This window comes from Crinia signifera, chromosome 1, assembly GCF_055691185.1.
Source record: "Crinia signifera chromosome 1, ASM5569118v1, whole genome shotgun sequence".
NCBI lineage: Eukaryota > Metazoa > Chordata > Amphibia > Anura > Myobatrachidae > Crinia > Crinia signifera.
The window spans coordinates 107,884,760-107,904,837 of record NC_139217.1 but is presented as its reverse complement, the minus strand read 5'-3'; the positions used below and the strand labels follow the sequence as shown (position 1 = coordinate 107,904,837).

The following is a 20,078-nucleotide window of genomic DNA, read 5'->3' as shown; positions in this document are numbered from 1 at the left end:
ACTTAAGTGCCAGATGGGCCTCACCAATTATTAATAAGGTAGAAATCCAGAATATATTAATGCACTTCAAGTTGTTGTGTCATAGAAACATTTCTGTTCATGTATAGCCACACATCTTATATTATGAGCATTATACACTCCCTGAATTACTATCCCAAATTCATGTGAATACACCAATATGAACATACAAGCAAATAAACGGCAACATCCAAAGTCTTAAAACTTTGAGTGCCAACAATTCGATAAAAATGCCAGCATCGCTCCCATTTGTTATATAGATGAATAAAAAATAAAAAAAAGTGTTGTGTAAAAAAAATTAAATGCTAATTTCCTATATAAAAAGGAAACCTTACAGGTCATTATGATTAATAAAAATGCTTGCTTGGCAATTTTCATACCAATTTTGACAAATTCACTAAGCATCTAAAGCCCTGTACACACGAGGAGATATATTGCTGAGCAATATATTGCTCTGTGTCTCCTGTTCATCAGCGACCAGAGATGGTCGCTGATGAAAAAGAAACTGCCGGGGGGAGCCCGACAGTGGAAATACCAGCGATCACTACAGGGGTAAAAACGTGAGCGCGTACCCGGCGATATATATTGCCGGTGCACACTCCCATCACGGGCAATATGGTCGCTCAGCTCAGATATTACAAACAAAAATAAATAAAATCGCCCCCGTGTGTACGCACCTTAAAGGATTAAAATACTAATGAAAAATCAGCACAAAGCATTCGAGATCCACCATAGTGGTCCCCCAAATTCATATTTTTCAAAAAATAAAAACCACCACTTTTATGATCTTTAATTCGGATCATGTTTAAGGAAAGGGGATTTTAGATTATAACTATGAGATCTCATTGAAAAGCACATGTCCTATACAATTAGGAAAGGAGAAAGCATTATTCTACAGTTCTTGCTTTTAATGTGGCTTAAAAACGAGGATTACTGAACTAATAGGATCGCATAATACACTTTTTCAGAATGACCCTGTTCACCCTGATGGATCAGTTTGCACTAGATCAGTACTATAAATCAATCAAAGATCTGTAGCATCTTCAAAAGTCAGGTAATGATGCTTTTTCCTCACTCCCTAGAGTCTCTCCATTATGAACTGCTTACATTATTGATAAGGGCTAGTTGAGACTTCCATTAGCTGGATAAAGCTGCACAGATTGAGCAACTGTTTTACACACACCACTTGGACTTAAAATACGAGCTGTTTGAAAGCACTGAAGTTACAGAAAAATTATTTCAGAAACTTAAGAATGTCAATTAGTTTCTTATTAATTGTCCATAACACTCAAGAATACAACTTTATATACTACTATTACAGAATAGATCCACATGGTAACAGTGTTCGTTTAGAAGGCTTCAAACAAAGCCAATTGCTAAATGTAACACGATCTGAGTTTGCAGAGGTGGCAATGGTTTTTAAGATTTTAAAAGTAGCCGTTACTATTAGAGAAAAACAAACCAGGTTTTCCACAAAATTTAAAACAAACCGACCACATCACATCTGGCCTTTTAACCTACCCAATTCTGTCCCAAATACACAAGTCAGACAATGCTGATCAAGACCATGTAACTATTTCAGTTTGCATGTGGTGCACACAAAAGCCAACTTAAAGATGAGATACAAGGTTTACTTCTTCAAAAAGCAGTTTAATCAGGAATTCTTCAGACCCTTTCAAACAGGAATGGAGATTATTTTTTGGATGGATTTAACTGACCGCTAAAGAATGGTTTTACCAGATTAACCTCTGCCAAGAGAATGTTAAGGCCCTTATACACTGGGCGATGTAACTGCAATTTGGGCTCTTTGACCATGATTGCAGTCATTACAGGAAAAGAACCCAAATTGCAGATGACTGACAGCGGGTCCGATGCAATGTGCATGGTCCCGTGTGCATCGTACTGGACCCTCCGAGTTGCCTCTGCTGCAAAAGCAATCTACCGGATTGCTGATCAGCTGCGATAGATTGCATTAAGATGGACCGTATGTGATATCTCTCCGGATAAGGTCACGGGCGGCTCAAGGAAACACTGCATGAGACTTCGGAAGGGCAAAGTCGCTGCAGTGTATGGGGGCCTTGAGAGAAGACAATTTGGACTAAACCTTGAAGCAATACTGCTTCCCGTAGGGTGGACAAAGATTGTCTAATTCTTTTGTTTGGAACAAAAAGCTGGTAGTGTATGAGAGCAAATGCAAATTAACCATTTGCTCCTAAACACTAACAGACAAAAATGGCCGTTTAGATCAAATGGATTTAACCGATTTGCCGGAACGTCCATTTTTTGCCCAAATTTCTAGCCTTAGAGACCAAATGGTTGATGGTCATTTCACCGTCAATAGTTCCTTTCTAAAGTCAATGTTAATTTGCTTGCATCACTAATACCCCTTTCACACTGACAAATCTATCCCGTGTTATTGCACATGAACGTGGATCAACCCGGGATTTAGCTCAGTGTAAAAGGGTCTTAAAAGAATATTCCAGGATTCAACCACAGGTCCTGACCTGGGTTGATTCCAGAATCGACACAGGATGCGGTGCAGTGTGAGAAGTCCCTACCCAGAATTGGGTACCCGGACTTAAAAAAAAAAAAAGCTGCTGATTGGAGCTTTCTTGGGCTCACAAATGCTGATGTAATCTTTCAGAGACCTGGAAAGCTGGAAGAGAAGCCCTGGACAGGGCAGAACGGAGCAGACAGGCATCATGGCTACCTGGACTGACGAGGAAATTAGGGAGCTACTGAGCATAAGGGGTGAGGAGACAAAACGCCAGATCGCACATTGGAAGATGCAGTTGTTTATAAAAACATTGCAAAGCTGCTTGAAGCCAGAGGAATAATCCAGACAACAGCAAGTTGTGAATAAAAATGAGAAAGCAGTTCTTGAAGGTGCATGACAATCCTCGTAAAAAGAGTGGGGATGGCCGCATCGAGTGCCAATATTATGATATCTGCGCTTGATATTGTGACCTCGATGTGCATCAGAAAAATGTCCATTTCTAATGACATGCATATATATATTTGCAGGGATTTCCCGGGATCAGTGTGAATGGGGCTGTCCTGTGTCGATCTCAGGTCTGAGTGCAGTGTGAAAGGGGTATATTTAAAGGTGGTAGAATCCATGTTTAAACTTTTGGTTTTGACCAGTTCAGAAGTCTGTCCTCCTTAAATCTCTCTGCACATGTTACATTTGCCCAACATTGTTTTATTCATTTGAGAATAAAAATTATAATAAAGAAAGTGCTTTGCGATCAATTCTGTATTTCAGATCCTAATCTGCAACATGCCCTAGCTTGGTAAATACTTTGGGGTCGATTCAACACTGTGCACATTGAATAGTGCCAGGAAATAGCCCCCGAAGCTAATCGCCAATTCAGACTACTGGATTTCTGATTTCACTCGTCTTGGGGTGTGAGCAAAAATCCGACAGAACGAAGTCAGCAATGCCGATTTAAGCCTTAGTGCGGCACAAACAGCAACGCTGCAAGACACTTAATTTGGAAAATGCCGGTACTCGAGACTTAACACCTGCAGGTACTGCCATTTTCCAACGAAACAATGTGATTATTAGAATAGCCCCGACACCCCCGCGCTATTCACTGCACACTGTATTGAATATAAATTTGCAAGTACATCTGAAGGGCTGGATGATATATGGCTACTGTGTGTATGGCAGACATGCCGAGCAACCCATTAATGAAGAGATGACAATGACATCACAACTGGGTAGTCAACTTTATAAGCCCACAGTGTTGTGGTGTCTAGGCAGACCTATTGAGTGTCAAATTGATACTAATAGCTTTACCATTAAGTGTGTCTCAGTTGGCAAATCAGTAATTTAAACTAACATTTAAAAAGGAAGGATGGTCTACCTTTTGTACAACAATAGCTGGCATTTTGAATGCTCATATGATGTCAACTGCATTAACCAACACTCCTAAACTGGGGGGCATTCTTCATAAGGTTCAAAAACTGTTAAGTAACAGTCAAGCTTGTTATGCCAAGTCGCACAAATGCATGAAAGTCTCACATCCAACTCATTTAAAAAAAATAAAAAAATAACCGGAGGGCCTTCTGAATATACCATACAAAGATATCACAATTATATAAAAATAAATAATGAATTACCAAAAATAAAAACTACACTGTCACATAATGGAGATTTAACTACTGGCAAAGGGATTATTAATAATAAGTTTCCTCATAATGAATACAATGATCCAAACTGTAGAGACACCCCCAAAGTAACGAGCAGGTCAGCTAAAACGTTTTATCGTTAATTTATGCTTATAGGAAAGCTAGATTGTAAGCATTGCTGTGGCAAAGATATGCTCCTGAATAAAAATACAGCTATTCACTGCTGTATATAAATAGTATTGTACAACTAGATGTTGGAAATAGAGCAATTAGAGTCCCTCCCACAAAACACAGCCTAGTGGTCTCTGTTCAGCCTACAGACATGTACTAATGACTAGCAAGTGGCATGTACTTGGGACTATGACCTAACAGAATATTTACACTGCAGGATTACGGGATGTCGTTTTGTCATCATTCACATGAAACACTGCAGTTCCTTTAAGACTCAATTACAGCACGGCTTCATAACGGCATTACTTAACAGTTAATACTTTACTTTTTATTGAAGAACTCGATCCTTGCTTAACTCATCTGTTATCAAATTTATCTGCAAGGCCCCAGTAGAACGGGTCTTCCAAATTAGAAATTGATGTATTTTCAAGTTTATCTACCTACAGAAAAACACATTTAAAACCCTGAAGCATTTATAACAAAACTGATCCAAGACAAGTCTGCTAGAGCACCCACGATCTTTATTTAAGAATTATAGGGAAAATAAAAAAACACATAGCATTCAGCTTTTACATGTCTAAAATTCAAAGAAGTCAGACAGTCTGCGTCCTCAGGGGTAACCCTATACAACCTTTAAGTGATTGTCTCAGGAGACTGGCTCAGGATTACTAGACTAGTCTCACAAAGCAAAAGGCAAAAAATGAGTTCCACAGCAACCAACACGCTAGCAGCCAAGGAGCTCAAACATTTCCCCAAGGAGAAGCCGAAACAGCTTCCTGACTGATGCAACCAACGAGCAAACACATCTGTCCGGCAGGAAAATGGAGACTGCACTTTTGCATGTTCTGTACTCACTAAAGGTACTAAGAAATCCCACTAAGAAAGTAGCTCCAGCAGAATATGGGATGAGATGGTATTGGAGGAGGGGGGTTGCCACCTAATAATTTTTTAAACTTTTCAAACAAAAACTTTCCAAAAATAAGGGACAAAGTGATGTCCAAGCTGTGTGTGGCGTTCAAGAGAGTAGATGGGGGTTGTGAGGAAGAGGGTGCCCCTTTGGCCTGTGTGAAGGTGGTCTACCGCAAGGATCCCCCTCCTTGGTGGGGGTCACTGCATAGTGGGACAGAGGGGGGGGGGGGATCCAGGATGTGTTAACACTAGGCAGTGTGAAGGGGACAGGGCCACAGTATAGGTTCTAAGTAAGCAGTTCTGCGGGGACTGACAACAGTGTGAGAGGCTCTGTCTACATCAGGGGTGGGTAGGAGCAGAGCAACTGCATGATATATTATTATTATTATTTTTTGGGGGGGGGGGGGGGGGGGAATGGGGGTAGCACCGTGTGGTTCCGGGATATATGTGCGTGTTGAAGGAAGGGGGAAGGCCAGGCTGTGGGGGGCGCTGTCCTTGCCTATGTGAGGGGGACAGAGCGAGGTCCTGGGCTGTGTGTGTGTGGGTTGAGTAGGGCTTTGAGATGTGTGAGGGGCAGAAAGAGGTCCTCAGAGACAGGTTTCGGCCTGTGTGTGTGTGTGTGTGTGTGTGTGTGTGTGTGTGTGTGTGAGGGGTAACAGAGTGCGGCTCTGGCCTGGGAGAGGGGGGCAGAGTACAGGAGACAGCGGCGGGGGGAGAGCGCTGTGCTGCTTCTGGGACAGAGGGAGCCCCTTACACAAGGGCCTCTGTACGCTGCAGGCGCCATTACGCAGCCCCCCTCCCTCCGTCAGGAACCTGAGGTCCCCGCTGTCCCGGGCCTGGCTCACTGCAGGATGGATGGGGGAAGGTGTGGCGGGGGCCCCGTGTGGGTCCACCGGGTGGCCCCAGATCAGAGTTGCCCAGGTCCAGCTAGAACACGGGGACGTGGGGATAGTCCTGCCCCAAGCAGGAGTTCAGGGTGGGGGGGGAGCGGGTCACCGCCCGGCACATAGGCGGAGAGAAGCCACCCGATCCCTGCCCGGCGGGTAACATTACACGATGGCGGCGGCCGGAGACCCCCCCTTCAGCCCATTTACCTGCTGCCGTGCCGGACGCGCAGTCACGGGGTCGCCGCTGGTCGGTGGGGGACGCTGCAGCGAGCGGCTCGCATGCCTCCAGCAGCCCGGGATGTGAGGCGCCCTCCTCCTCCTCGCTCCCCGGCCGCCTGGATTGATCTGGTCTCACTGGCGTCAGGGAGTCGGAGCCGCCCCACTGCCAATAGCACACCCCGAGCAGGGAGCGTCTGCAAAGCGCAGCCTCCAGCACACGGCGCACAGCCGCCCAGGGACCCGGCTTAAAAGAGACTAGGGGGGAGGGGAGAGACACACACACAGTCTCTCACACACATACACACACGTCCTGTCCTGCCCTGGTTGCGGTACACACAAGAACTTTACACACATACACAGACATGCACACTGTAGACCCACATACTGTATATATATAAATATATATATATATCCTCCCTACACATAAGTATATATATATATATATATATATATATATATATATATATATATATATATATATATATATATATGCCGAGTTTAGCTTGTGACGTTTACTAAAATATAATGATAATTTGATACTTTTAATCGCAAATATGTACTAGGTTGTTATAAATCTGTTTCATTTTATATACCGGTATGTCTTTACTCTATTTTGAAATGCAGCTATAATTTTTTTATTTTCAATTTTAATCTTCCCCAAAATTCATAAACAATATATATTTTGGTACTCTTTACCTAGAACGGCGCCCACGATTGAAATCGCGGGCATCGCGGGTAAAATCGCGGTAATCGCGGGCATCGCGGGTAAATCGCGGGTACATCAAAATCGGGTACCCGCGATTACCGCGATTTTCCCATAGAGAACAATGTTAAAAAGCCAGATTGACCGCGATTTTAGCGTTAAATGCCTCAATGCCCGCGATTTTCCCATAGGAATCAATGTTAAATGGGCTACAGAGCCCAAATAGCCCCAATTAACCCTTAAATGTCCCCCCAATTTTTGTACGACACCCCACGATCCACGCCAACCCGAAGCGTGGCGAGCGCAGCGAGCCCGCGAGGGGCGGCGGTACGCGTCCTACGACCTTTTAATGCCCTACTATCCACGTCGACGTGGAGTTGAGAATAGAATAGTGTGGCGAGCGCAGCGAGCCACCGAGCCCGAAGCGTGGCGAGCGCAGCGAGCCCCGCGAGGGGACGCGGATACCTTCACAGTTATACGCGTCCCCTCGCGGGCTTCACAGGTGTCCGCGTGGCCACGGACACCTGTGAAGCCCGCGAGGGGACGCGCTTACCTGTGAAGGTATCCGCGTCCCCTCGCGGGGCTCGCTGCGCTCGCCACGCTTCGGGCTCGGTGGCTCGCTGCGCTCGCCACACTATTCTATTCTCACACCACGCCGACGTGGATAGTAGGGCATGAAAAGGTCGGAGGACGCGTACCGCCGCCCCTCGCGGGCTCGCTGCGCTCGCCACGCTTCGGGTTGGCGTTGATCGTGGGGTGGCGTTAAAAATTTGGGGGGTCATTTAAGGGTTAATGGGCTCATTGATTCCTATGGCCAAATCGGGTGGATTGAGGCATTTAACACTAAAATCGGGTCCATCGCGGCTTTTAACATTGCTTCCTATGGGAAATCGGGAGCATCGCGTCGCGGGCATCGCGGGTACGTTTATGGCCGGCCGCGACGCGACCGACGCGATTTTTCAGGTTTAACATGGTTTTCAATGGGAAAATCGCGGGCATCGCGTCGGTCGCGTCGCGGGCAGGCATAAATGTACCCGCGATGCCCGCGACGGGCGCCGTTCTAGGTAAAGAGTACCTATATTTTCATAGTTTGAGGCAGTTTGCCTTTGAATAAATCACATAGATCGACCTAAATTAATTGTTACTTGTTTCCTAGCACGGCGCCCGTCAGGTCCCATCGCAGACCCTACAGAGCCGATTTTCGGGTTTTAAAGACCTTCCCATACAATTTAAAAATCGGTTGCATCGCATGCCATTACAATGGCATGCGATGCGATGCGCCGCGACCGGCCCGATTTTACATTGTACCCAATGTTAAATGCCCCCCAGACCCGATTTTTTTATTGTATACCCACATGATGGTTAATTATTATGTCAAATGCCCCCCCTTTGTTAACGCAATGCCACGATAAACGTCAACCCGAAGCGTGGTGAGCGCAGCGGTACGCGTCCTCCGACCTTTTCATACCCCCACTATCCACGTCAGCGTGGAGTTGATTTTATATAGTGTGGCGAGGGGACGCGGAATACTTCACATGTATTCCTCGTCCGCTCGCCACGCTTCGGGCTCGGTGGCTCGCTGCGCTCGCCACACTATATAAAATCAACTCCACGCCGATGTGGATAGTGGGGGTATGAAATGGTCGGAGAACACGTACCGCCGCCCCTCGCGGGCTCGCTGCGCTCCCCACGCTTCGGGTTGGCGTTGATCTTGGCGTGGCGTTAATAATGGGGGGCATTTGACATAGTAAGTACCCATCAGGGTGGGTATACAATTAAAAATCGGGTCTGGGGGGGGGGGGGGGGCATTTAACATTGTAATCAGCCATCAGGGTGGCTGTACAATTCAAAATCGGATCGATTTGGTCGCATCGCATGCGATGCGATCTGACCGATTTTTCCGACCCGATGACATACAATAGAAATCGGTGGCATTGTGCTAGGAAACAAGTACCAATTAATTTAATCTGCCCCAGTGAGTTTTCTTAGCTACAGTCCAATGTCCCATGAATGGGGATTTACATATCATACCTCCCAACTGTCCCAATTAAACCTCACTATTTGGAGACTGTCCCAGGGGCAAACGCAGGATTTTCAGAAGGGGGTTTCCAGAGGGGCGGAGCAAAGCACGGAGATGGACACTTAGGTGACCCAGTATATGCCGAGTCAGTTAAAGTATTATAGATAGACCAAATGTATATACATAATTACATACATACATACATACATATATACATACAGGGGTGTCAACAGCAGTGTAGACCCCTGGGCATAGCAATGTATTGGGGCCCCTACCGATCCTCCAGCGGTAGGGGTGGGGGAAGCTTTGCTGTCCCGCGGGTGGTAGGGGGTATTATTTCAACCGCTCAGCATGTAGGGCCTGGATCAGTAATTTCCACTAATTACCCCTTTACTGCACAGATGGTGGGAGATGGGGTGGGAGAAGGGACATTGGGCTGAATGAAGGGGCCCTGATACATAACTTCCAGGGTGGTAGAGGATGTTTAATACGCAGAGGAGGGGTGTATAGTGGAGTGGGCTTATTATTCATAATTTTCAGCTTGCTTGACTGCAGATATCTCCAGTTCCCAGAAATAGATTTCTTAGATTTTAATGGAATTAAAAACTAGAGAATCCCACCTACCAAATGGTATTGGGGACTAGGGGATCAGAGTTCAGGAGGCAGAGTAATCCGCCAACTGCACTTTCTAAGCTCACAATCTCCCACTTCATGGTAAGGCTTCTGTCTCTTCCTCCTGGCAGCTACTCTCTGGTCCATTGCAATGTTTGAGAGTTCAGATCCACACATACAGTAAATGTGGTAGAAGAAGCTGGCACACTGGGCTCTGCTCTGTCCCTTAAACTGCATGATGTGCTGGCACTTGTAGTTCACCTGTATAAAGCAATGTGATGTATGATTGTTTTGACCCTATCAGGCCGATGTCCAATGGCCAGGGACACCGGTAACAGCCCCGGGCTTCAGCCCTGGATGGGTGAAGCCTGGGGGGATCCCTTTATTGGGGGGTCCCCACTACCCCAAGTACCCCGTCCAAGGCTGACCAGCCATGGTGCTCATGGTACGGCCGGGGGACCTTATGTAAAAAGTGTCCCCCGGCTGTGGCATGATACCACAGGCTATTGGAGCCCAGTGCTGGTTTCAAAATATGGGGGGACCCCCAGATTTTTTTTATCCCCCAAATTTTTGGAACCAGGATCGGTTCAAGAGTCCAGGGCTGGTTTCAGAAATACGGAGGACCCCTACGCTTTTTGTGCCCTGTATTTTTGGAACCAGGTCCGGCTCAATGAGTGCGGGGCTGGTTATGGTCAGGAGGGGGGACCTCACGCCATTTTTTTAAAATTAACTTTTACACATTTTTTAAGACAGGACCATGCACAGATCTCAATGACCCAGTGCATGGTTCTGGCAAATTCGCCTGTTCTGCAAATGTGGCGATTTTTTGTAACATTTTCCAGTTTTCGCATCTTATTAAATATGCGATTTGTATACTTTACAATGAGAAAACATCTGGATGCGAGTTTCGGTGATACTAAAAATCGCACCTTCAGAATTGTTGCAGTTTTTCGCATCTCATTAAATATGCAGTTTCGGAAAACCATGCGATTTTGGAAGTATTTTGCCTAAAAATCACACAAATCACATTTTCGCATCCTATTAAATGTCACCCTATACATTGTTAATGTGGTAAATGTGTTAAATATACTAGCTAACGTCTGTACAAACATCTGTTTTTTAATGGAATATCTACAGAGGTGTATAGAGGCCCATTTCCAGAAATTTCCAGAAACCATCACTCCAGTGCTCTAATGGTACATTGTGTTTGGAAATCGCGTTAGAAGACTAATGGACTATTATAAAACCCTTCAAAACCCTTGTGCAATAAAACTGGCCATCCTTTGAGCTAGTTGAGTATCTGGAGCATCACATTTGTGGGTTCAATTATACTCTCAAAATGCCCAGAAAAATAGAGTTAGAAAAAAAACTTTTATGTGAAACTTGACAATCTATTCTTGCTCTTAGAAATGAAGGCTATTCCATGCAAGAAATTTCCAAGAAACTGAACATTTCCTACAATGTTGTGTAATACTCCTTTCAGAGAACAGCACAAACAGGCTCTAACCAGAGTAGAAAAAGAAGTGGGAAGCCCCGGTATACAACTGAGCAAGAAGACAAGTACATTAGAGTCTCTAGTCATATCTGAAACTGGCCAATAATAGGAAAAGATTAATATTGGCAAAAGAACACAGACATTGGACAGAGGAAGATTGTAAAAAAAGTGTTATGGACAGACGAGTTTGAGGTGTTTGGATCACACAGAAGAACATTTGTGAGACGCGGAACAAGTGAAAAGATGCTGGAAGAGGGCCTGTCAAGCATGGTGAAGGTAATGTCATGGTCTGAGGCTGCTTTGGTGCTGGTAAACTGGGAGATTTGTACAAGGTAAAAGGGGATTTTGAATAAGGAAGGCTATAACTCCATTATGCAATGCTATGCCATATCATACCCTGTGGACAGCGCTTGTTTGGAGCCATATTCCTCCTACAACAGGACAATGACCCAAAGCACAGCTCCATATTATGCAATAACTATTTAGGGAAGAAGCAGGCAGCTGGTATTCTGTTTGTATGGGAGTGGCCAGCACAGTTACAAGATCTCGATCCCATTGAGCTGCTGTGGAAGCAGCTTGACCGTATGGTACATAAGAAGTGCTTATCAAGCCAATCCAACTTGTGCTTCAGGAAGTGTGGGGTGACATTTCTTCGGATTACCCCAACAAATTAACAGCTAGAATGCCAAAGGTCTGCAATGCTGTAATTGCTGCAAAAGGAGCATTCTTTGACAAAAGCAAAGTTTGAAGGACAAAATAATTATTTCAAATAAAAATAATTATTTCTAACCTTTGCAATGTCTTGACTATGTTCTATTCATTTTGCGACTCAATTGATAAATAAAAGAGAGTTTTTATGGAAAACACAACATTGTCTGGGTGACCCCAAACTTTAGAATGGTAGTGTATCGATAATACACACTGGCCAATGGTGCATTGATATATATCGGCCAGTGTGTATGCACCAGGCTTGGGAAAAGTTAAGTGCATTCAAATAAGATGGTACTTGACCCTTTAGGGGTATGAATCCAGATTTAGGTTAATAATTACAGAAGATCCAACATGAGCGCAGCGTGGACAAGCAAATTGTGGCTGTTTTTGTGGCCAAGACTGGTCATGTACTACAACCACAGCCTACTACAAGTGATGGATGCCATTTCCATATGTCATTTAAGAGCTCCTGCTCATGGTGCTCTTCTCAATAACAATGCACGTACCCACAAGTTCAGGAAAGTGGTGGATTTTCTGGCGCATCACCGGAAGCTGCTGTGGGGACCTTTATCCAGCATGTAGAAGACATACCTTGTTTGGAATTTTCCAGCTACTTCTCCAAGTGGTTTGCATGCAACTTTGTATAGACTTCTTTGGTGAACACATTAAAAAAATGTAGTTTACTTTGTAAATAAAACTTTGTAAATAAAAAATTTTCCTTTAACATAATTTCCTAGAGTTCTCGATGACCCTGATAAAAACTATTTGTTTCATCTATGTCTTACATATTGAATCTGTGAGAAAAACTGTATTTAAGACATCTCACCTTGTAAACACAACCAAAGGATGGAAGATTGTCCAACGCTATAGAGGATTATGATATCATAAAGATACTATATTTTGAGACTATCATCCTTGTATATGCTATGGGGGAAATCAACTGGGCAGGAAGTTTTCAAAGCAAAAACCCCTTGCACCAATTTTGCCCAATTTCTGATTACCGTGGGTATGCACGCTTCCAATACCTGCAGTATCCAATGTATGCACATAGCATTTTAATTTATAATATTCACTGGTCCAGTGCTTTCATTGGGGAGAGGGCTACTGGAAGAGGAGGGCAGGATGATGCAGTTCTCCCAGACACTTCCTTCGGAGGTGGTGGGGGAAGGGGGGGCTGTCGCACAAACATATGTGGAGGTGGTCCTCAAGCACACTGGGGGACAAATACGCATTCACACACACATGCACACACATACTCATTACATTCAGTCCGGATCCCGACCCTGGAGTATAAGATACTGCTGCAGAAGGTGTGTAAACATCCAATTGCGTAATTAGTCCTTGGGGGTTACTGCAAGGGTACCAGAGCAAAACAGGTGAATTTTTTTCTCTCCAAATAACAATTTTATGAAAAAAATCAGACTTGCTCTGGGGGTGTGTGTAAAAAGTTTAATTTCCTCTTTTTAATCGAACAGTAAAACACTGCTGTTACAGAAAAAAAACTGTGCCATGGTTTTTTTTTTTCTGCCCTCAATTTAATTCCCCTTTATTCCTACCCTCCTCTCCGCACAAAGTCCTCGTATCCAAAAGATAACGTCTTTTGTCACACAGCAGACACTGTGTGGGCAATTCCCTTTTTAACAATTATGGAAAAGCGCGGATTGCTTTAGGATGTCGGAACAATTAATTGATCTAAGGAAGTTAGCCATATCATTGAGTATCTTTTATTTGGCATCACACACAAACCAGAAACTGCGTATTTATAGAAATACGATTTTTGGAACTTACAAATTTCCTTCCTTTCGGTGTGTTACATTAGTAGTCATTGGCACCCGGGACATCTGTGCCAAATGTAATAGGGTGTGAGAATCAGAAAGTGAGAGATTTTGGGAGTGTTTTCCCATCTTTTTAAAGCTGCAATCATTTACATGGCAAAACTCGGTTTTGCAGTGTAAATGATTGCCGCTTTTAAAAAATGGGAAAACGTATCCACAATCTCTCTTTCTGATTCTCACACCCTATTACATTTGGCCCTTAGTATTCTTACTTTAGAGATAAATGCCCATTTCAGGGGCAAACGCAGGATTTTCAGAAGGGGGTTTCCAGAGGAGCGGAGCAAAGCACGGAGATGGACACTTAGGTGACCCAGTATATGCCGGGTCAGTTAAAGTATTATACATACAGGGGCGTCAACAGCAGTGTAGACCCCTGGGCATAGCAATGTATTGGGGCCCCTACCGATCCTCCAGCGGTAGGGGTGAGGGAAGCTTTGATGTCCCGCTCAGCATTTAGGGCCTGGATCAGTAATTTCCACTTATTACCCCTTTACTGCACAGATGGTGGGAGATGGGGTGGGAGAAGGAGGCATTGGGCTGAATGAAGGGGCCATGATACATAACTTCCAGGGTGGTAGAGGATGTTTAATACGCAGAGGAGGGGTGTATAGTGGAGTGGGCTTATTATTCATAATTTTCTGGTGGGAGGACAGCTTGCTTGACTGCAGATATCTCCAGTTCCCAGAAATAGATTTCTAAGATTTTAATGGAATTAAAAACTAGAGAATCACACCTACCAAATGGTATTGGGAACTAGGAGATTAGAGTTCAGGAGGCAGAGCAATATGCCAACGAGTATATAAAACTACATACCAGGTGTGTGGAGCTGGAGCAGTAACCAACTGCTGGAAGGCTGATATCTCTGGTTTTGGGAACAGGAGAGACAAGCTGCTAGTGTCCATCAAAGGGGGAGAGTCCCAGCTTTTGGAATATACCCTCAGAAAATCTCTAAGTCAGAGAGAACCTGAAATATCTGACTGAGAAGAGCAATTAACAGGCTTGGATGGGGACCACTGCTTTAAAGTCAGATATCTCCGGTTCCCAAGGGCCGATTTGTAAAATTCTTGTACCTATGGAAAGAGGGGACCCTCAACTTTTAGACTAGGGCCCTTAGACTCCAAAGGGGGGTTTCTGGATACTCAGAACCCCCCCCCCCTGCGTGCGCTACTGCATTTAGGCATTTACATTCAGTTCTCTCTCTCTCTGGGGGAAATGGGTACTTTGAGATGTATGTATTTTTTTTAGTACTCTCATGATCTGTTACAATAATTTTAATAATGTTTGTTATGAAAATCCATTGACCATAACTGCCACCATTGCTTATGAAAGTACTATATACAAAAAAATGTGACTGTATTTAATAGAAAGGGTCCTATTTTTCAAATACTGGGGCAGATGTATTAAGCCTGGTGAAGAGATAAAGTGGAGATAAAGTAGAAGGTGTTAACAAACCAGCCAATCAGCTATGTTTGAAAAATGACAGTTAAGAGTTGATTGGCTGGTGCGTTGTCACCTTCCACTTTGTTTCTTCACCAGACTTAACACATCTGCTCCAATATCTGCTAGATATCATCTGCAGCTTCACCTATCTGCTGATGTGACAATGGTTAATGGCGCTGAGCATTGGGAGTCGAGGCACACTGGATGCACAAGTGTGCAGTGCATTACCTGCTGCTGACTAAGGGCCTGATTGGCAATGGGGCATGGGTGGAACGAAGTGTGTTGGGGCTGGGCATTACCATGCATATGCGGGCGGAATGAAGTGTGTTGGGGCGGCTGACGTCATATCATCCGGTCTTCGTCCAGCTGTCCGCAAATATAAGTCAGTCTCTCCAGTGACATATTTGCAAGGGCAGGTGAAATCATTCGATGGTCACAAAATGATTTCTCCTGCTGTGGGCCATCAAATGATTTATCCTGCTGTGGGCCATCAAATGATTTCTCCTGCTGTGGGCCATCAAATGATTTCTCCTGCTGCGGGCACATGCGTACACATCCCCTAGGAAAGATGCGGCAGCTGGGGGGGATTGATAATACATGCTTCTCATGCCCGTGGAGGACAACAGTAGCAGCCTCATCATGGGTTTTTATCAAAGGCAGTGCTGAGATATATATATATATTCCCCTCCTGCAGTTACCCATTAACCATTGAGCCTTTAACCTGTGCCACTTATGGGCACTTCCCCATGAGAGCTTTCATATGATCAGCCTGTGTACTTTCTAGATCATGCAAGACCTCTAATACCAGCAAGTTTGTACGTACTCTCCAACGTAACTTTTCCCTATTCTTTCTGTCCACCTCCAGTCTTAGACTACTTATAGTATGGGCACAACTCTCTGATAATCCAGATGCCCTGGTTAGCACTCTTACCCATGGATTTTACATTTACTCTCCCAGCAACTTTACATGTACTCTCTTAGCACAATGTTCCTACTATACCGTTGCGTTATAACATGTCCTTGCATTTGAACTTGCCTCCTAGTTTATTTGAACTAGCCAGTGACAGTATACATATGTATGATCTACATGCAAGGCGGTGCTGATAATATTGCCACTTGCTTTTATCTGCTATTTTAGCAACTCTATGGTCTACAAGGGTGTATTGGGCCACCGGGATACCAGGAAAAATCCCGCTGCGCCGGACCTATTCCACCCTCTGCCGGGCCAGCTAGAAGTGAATACGGTGTATGGGGCTTAACCTATTTCCATATTTATATTGTTGATGTAAATTTATTTGCAAAAAAAAAAAGAATCAGTATTATGCATGGGGTTGTGCACCATGGGACAAATGTTTTAAGCCCGATACATGCTACACTATTTTTGTGTGCGAAACCATTTAAAACAACCCGTGTAGTTTATGCTCATTATCGTTAATTATTCATGCTCCAGTTAACAATTCTGCTCACTCTACAAACCCTGCCCCCATCCACAGACTCCGCCCCCATCAGGGCTGCTTCCTGAAATTTCCTGGGCTGGTTTTCCATCCCAATCCGCCCCTGATACTCTTTATGGTTATACTGCCTTTGCTCTGTGATTTGACAGTGTAATATTCTCCCATGCAGTTTGCAGCCAGTAATGACAAGAGGAAGAGGGCCACACTGACTAAAGTGACCAGCCCAGGTTTAAATTTATATAAATGTATTCAATTTATTCCTATACCCCACAAATAATGATTCTGCTGAGCAGAACAAATAGCAAACAGAAAGAAGTAATAGAAATAAAGAAGTAATAATGCCACTGTATAGGTCATTGGTACAACCTCATCTAGAGTATTGTGTTCAGTTCTGGAGGCCATATCTCCAGAAGGATATAAATACATTAGAGACTGTACAAAGAAGGGCAACTAAAATGGTGCATGGCCTGCATCACAAAACTTACCAGGAAAGACTAAAAGATCTTAATATGTATACTTTAGAGCAGAGAAGGGAAAGGGGGGACATGATAGAAACTTTCAAATATATCAAGGGTTTTAACAAGGTACAGGTGGGAGACATTCTTCACAGGAAGAGGAGCAGCAGAACACGAGGAAATGCACTGAAACTAGAGGGAGGAAGATTCAGGGGAAATTTGAGGAAGAATTACTTCACAGAAAGAGTAGTAGATAAGTGGAATAGCCTCCCATCAGAGGTGGTAGAGGCAAATACAGTAGTACAATTTAAACATGCTTGGGATAGGCATATTGATATCCTTACAAAAAAATAAGGATCAAATATGGTTTGAGGTAACATGTTTAAAAAAGGGGCAGACTAGATGGGCCAAGTGGTTTTTATCTGCCATCAAATTCTATGTTTCTATGTTTCTATGTTTAAACAGTGTTGCATTCGCAGTTCCATTTGCAAAAACTGAACAACCTAACAGGTTTTTTTTTTCATCTCTAGGGCTTCCACTAATCTGCAAAAGAACTAGGCTGGTAGTGGTCAACGCTGATGTCAGAGAAAATCCCCAAAACGACTGGACATGCCTGCTTTTACACAAACACACAGTGTTTCCAATTCTTTACACTAATTCTGGCAGAATATTGTGAATGCTTCGCATGTACAGTTGATCGATAATCAAATGGTTTGTGAAATCTCTAAGTAGCGATCCATGCTGAATTAGGCTGATTGAGCCACCGATTGGTAAGTGTATACTTTCCTGTAAATTGGACTTTATATTGATGTGACTTTGGGTCCACTGGCGTGTTATCATAGTGTGTACACAGCTTTGGGTTTATTGTCTACCCCTCCTCCAGGACCCCCCTTTATCCCACTTTTATTTAACCCTGTTATCTCTACTCTCTCGCCCATCACACAAGTTTACTGTGCCATGACCATCATTGACTCCTCCTCCCTCTCCTTCATCCTCCATATCCATCTCCCATACCTGTTTTTTGCATCTCCACCACATTTCTAGAATTATCCATGCATCACACGTTAGGCTACTACATTTCTTATTCATGTCTTTAGAATCCCTTGGGTGGACTATTGTAACCTCTGGTGATTTCCTTCTCTCTGACTCTTCCCTCTTACTGTAGCTCATTTTATATTTCCAGCACATAGTAATTTCACTTCTGTTCTCCTTTAACTCCTTCAGTGGCCCATATTCTCTTATACGCTTTTCACATCTCAAACCCGGGTTTAACCGTTCTTATAACTCAGATTGAAATGGTCGGTTGGCAGACCCGTGGTATTAGGTTTGGTGCATCAACACTGCATCTCGACTTATTTGGGGGGGGGGGGGGCTTTTAGACACATTTCCACTGCACTGCTGCCTGGGATATTACTGGATTGGCCCCGTTCACACTGTTTTGGGAACTAGCTGCATACACCCAAAGATACAAACATAACATTAATTAGGAAAAAAATTAAAACTGACCCCAAATAAAAACATATACCGTAAATTCAAGGGAGTGTAGTAGGGGTGTTGTCAGTGCTAGGGGGGTTTCGCCCTCTATATTCCAGGGCTTCTGGGTTTAGAGGGGCACTGATAGCAGTGCTGGTGGTAAAGGTAGTGGAAGTGCTGGGGTTATAGCTTGAAGCAGTGCTGGGGATGTAGCTAGTAGCAGTGCTGGGGGCATAGCTAGCAGCAGTGCTGGGGATGTAGCAAGTAGCAGTGCTGGGGGCGTAGCTAGTAGCAGTGCTGGAGGTGTAGCTAGTAGCAGTGCTGGAGGCGTGGCCTCTATATTCAGGATACTCTTGGTCTGGCTGGTGGTCAAACAAAGTGCTAATGGCGTATAGAGTTGGCCCTCTAATTGTTTCGCCATGTGGAGTATGTGGCGGATAATGTGTATAATGCATATACCCACAAAATAAATGTCTGCTCCAAGAAGGACATTTGGCCGTCCGACGTCCTTTATTTGTGCTAAAAAGACTGCGCATTTGTCTTTCATTGTCTAAAAATGTCATCCTCCTTGGCCTGCATCTCCGAGTCCATTTCCCGCAGTTGATCTACTACTACAGATGAGAAAGCTCTTGCTGCTAGCTTGGGCCTGCTTGGTCTTTCCTTCCTTGGCGGCACGTTGTAAACTGCAAGTGGGACAAACAAAAAACACTATTAATAAGATTAATTAAAATGAGCAGAGGTGTTTGCACCTCTCCCACTTGAACACTAGCAGCAGTCTGCAAGATATACCGTTTGGATAAGTGGATAAAATGTTTGTTAGAAGTTAGATTTTATTACTTTCTATTTGACCGCAGTAGTAGTGTTTGCTTTCGGGTTGCCTGTGACTCCCCCTCTACCATGGGCTGTGCGGTGTTAGATAGGACAGATAAATCAAGTCCACTGCAATTATTATCACCATCATCAGATATCAGGAGCTGTGATGATGGGCAGCACTGCAAAGTTGACATGGATGACTATGTGTCAAGTGCCTCCTGCCTACTCTCCATCTGGCTGGCCAATGAGGATGACAGTGCCACTGGATTTATCAGCACTGTGTTGCCGAATGCACTGCAGCACATTTGTAATGGACCCACTCGACGCGTGCGTCACTGCTCTTTTCCTGTTCTGGTCGTGGACCTTGGTGAACCCTGCCCCCTGTCCATCATTATGCTGCACCACCGCAAGCCACTGTGCACCATTATTGAAATAACAATATCCTGGATCTCTTGATAAGCAACAATGGGGACATTCTTACTAACATAAGGGAGACATTGGAGAACAGTAATCACAATATGATCACGTTTGATTTCAATGTTAACAAAGATAATTAGGTACTTGTTTCCTAGAACGGCCACAATCGTGAGTGATCGTGGCTCTTAATTAAGGGACACGATCCTCACGATGTGGCCGATTTTTTACAATTTTTTCACTTTGATTGACAGAAATCGGGTCAATCGGTCGGTCGCGACCAATTAAAATCGGCCGCGATGCGACCGACCGATT

At 44.2% G+C, this 20,078-nt stretch overlaps 1 protein-coding gene across 1 annotated transcript in view; it reads right to left on the bottom strand.

The window, feature by feature from the left end:
- The window catches only part of SMAD1 (SMAD family member 1), a 39,236-nt gene extending 32,639 nt beyond the window's left edge, over positions 1-6,597 (bottom strand). The window contains exon 1 of the mRNA XM_083171155.1: positions 6,327-6,597. The gene's annotated coding sequence lies outside the window, so the exon portion shown is untranslated. The remainder of the gene's footprint in view (positions 1-6,326) is intronic.
- Positions 6,598-20,078: the final 13,481 nt, after the last annotated feature.